Below are 2,722 nucleotides of genomic sequence, written 5' to 3'. Positions count from 1 at the left end.
TGATCCACTGTACTGCTTGGTTCTCCAGTTTTTGCACTGTGTGTGTGTGTGTGTGTGTGTGTGTGTGTGTGTGTGTGTGTGTGTGTGTGTGTGTGTGTGTGTGTGTGTGTGTGTGTGTGTGTAGGTGTGGGTGTTTGTGTGTGTGTGTGTGTGTGTGTGTGTGTGTGTGTGTATGTGTGTGTGTTTGTGTGTGTGTGTGTGTGTGTGTGTGTGTGTGTACTCACCCAATTGTTGTTGCAGGGGTCGATTCAAAGCTCCTGGCCCCGCCTCTTCACTGATCGCTACTAGGTCACACTCTCTCTGCTCCATGAGCTTTATCATCCCTCTTTTTTTATACCTATAACAATAATAATATCTTTATTTACTACATGTACAAGGTATACAGACCACAGCTGACATCAGTGACATACTACTATATAAAAAGCCGCTTGTTATGCTGAGCATTTCCTGCAAATTAGGTCAGTTTTGTCCCAGTAAGTAAGTTTATTCAGGCATACACAAATACAGTTACATAGAATTATCATACATAGCAGCAAATGTGTAGATAACCTGGGATAACCCAAAAAAGTCAGACAGAGTGACTTATTTCCATTGGGGTCCTTTAAAGTTTTTATGCCAACAGCATTTGGTGTTCCCAGGCGGTCACACATCCAAGTACTAACCAAACCCAACGTTGCTTAACTTCGCTGATCGGACGAGAAGCGGTGCGTTCAACGTTGTATGACCGTTGACACCAGAATGCGACCCACACCAGTCCACTAACAACCAGGTACCAATTATTACTAATGGGGAACATAGACAACCGGTGTAAGGAAACACATCCGATGTTTCCACCCCTTCGCCGGGAATCGAACCCGAACCCCCACTGTGTGAAGCGAGAGCTTTGCCACCAGGCCACGGGGCACGTCTCCTGCCTCCACCACCTCACTTTCCAGACTATTCCACTTCCTGATATCTCTATGGCTAAAGAAATAGTTCATAATATCCCAGTGACTTATCTGAGTCTTTGACTTCCAGTTGTGACCTCTTCTTGCTGTGTCCCATCTCTGGAACATCCTGTATCTCTGTCCACCTTGTCGACTCCTCTCAGTATTTTATATGTTGTTATCAAGTCGCCCCCTGTCTCTCCTGTCCTCTTGTGTCGTCAGGTCGAGTTCTCTTAACCTCTCTTCGTAGGACATGCTCCTTAGCTCCGGGACTAGTCTCGTTGCAAACCTTTTGCATTTCCTTTAGTTTCCTGACATGCTTGGCAAGGTGAGGGTTCCAAACTGGAGCCCAACGTACACGGTGTACAGGGTCCAGAACGACTCTTTACTGAGATGTCGGAATGCTATTCTTAGGTTTGCTAGTCGCCCATATGCTGCAGCAGTTATTTGGCTGATGTGCGCCTCAGGAGATGTGCTCAGTGTTATACACACTCCAAGATCCTTTTCCTCGAGTGAGGTTTGTAGTCTTTGGCCCCCTAGACTGTGCTATGTTTGTGGTATTCTTTTCCCATCTCAGATCTTCATGACTCTGCACTCGATGGAGTTGAACTCCAGGAGTCAGTTCCTGGACTAGGCTTGCAATTTGTCTAGATCCTTCTGTAATCCTGCCTTATCCTCCTCCCTCCGAATTCTCCTCATTAACTCCGCATCGTCTACAAACAGGGACACTTCTGAGTTTATTCCTTCCGTCATGTCATTCACATATACCAGGAACAGCACCGGTCAGGGAAGGGGAAGAGTGTAGCCCGCTCAGGGAGGCTGTGCTCTGAGCAGGTATCTGGAGACTGGTACGCTGCTGACAGAATACTAGGTGCAGTATACACAGTGAAAACACCTCACCTCAGATTACAGTAGCCTGAAAACAATGGTAACACTCAATATAAAGCGTCAAATAACCCAGACATCTATGTTGCTCGGTGATCCACGTGGTTTTTGGGTGGTTAAAACTCCAGTTACACAGCCCTGGCCAGAAATTCACAAGGAATTTCTGGAGAGATGGCATAGATAAGGGGAAAGTGATGGCGTGTAGGAGGAGGGACGCAGGCATAGCTCGAAGCGAGGACTTGCCGCACCTCACACACGCACCTGTGTTGAAGGCAGATTCAACCACCATGGACACTCATGGGAAAAACACCACTAACTCACCTCTGCATAGGTGCACTAACTCAACTCACCTCTGTATAGGTGATGCTGAACACGTGACCAAAAAAGCACGGAGTCTGAGAGGGACCCAGTTAATCCTGCGGAGACTTTCCGAGGAAATTAAGCATGTCTGAGTATAAATCATGCATGTACCTGTGTCTGGATGGTATGTCCTGCAGACACAACAGCAGGATAGCATGCTGGAAGGTGGATGTTGCTTGGATGGGGCGTTGATCATATAACTTCCATCTTCCTTCTTCAGAGGCGAATCTAAGGTTAATTAGTATATTGTACAGAACAGTGTGTTGTCGCTATCCATGCGCAGCCGACGGCCTGATGAGAGAGTTGGGGGACAACATGTTGCTGTTAGGCTGTCTGGAACGTGAGGCAGAAAAATCTGGTAAACTTTGGTCTAGGTTACAACTAAGCTACCAGACAGCAGCAGCAGCACTAGGCCTAGCGGTCATTGCGCGAAAAACTAAACCTGATTGCAGTTACAGAGTACATATTTCAAGAAACTGGAGAAAGTGCAAAGGCTTGCAACAAGATTAGTCCAGGAACTAAGGGGTATGTCCTTTGGGGAAAGATTAAGG

The 2,722-nt window shown here is 46.8% G+C and overlaps 1 non-coding gene across 1 annotated transcript; it reads right to left on the bottom strand.

The window, feature by feature from the left end:
• Positions 1-613: 613 nt before the first annotated feature.
• LOC128685539 (5S ribosomal RNA) lies at positions 614-732 on the bottom strand. The gene has a single exon (XR_008406525.1). It is a non-coding gene; the product is annotated as a 5S ribosomal RNA (ribosomal RNA).
• Positions 733-2,722: the final 1,990 nt, after the last annotated feature.

This window comes from Cherax quadricarinatus, chromosome 8, assembly GCF_038502225.1.
Source record: "Cherax quadricarinatus isolate ZL_2023a chromosome 8, ASM3850222v1, whole genome shotgun sequence".
NCBI lineage: Eukaryota > Metazoa > Arthropoda > Malacostraca > Decapoda > Parastacidae > Cherax > Cherax quadricarinatus.
This window is presented reverse-complemented; position numbering and strand designations above follow the sequence as displayed.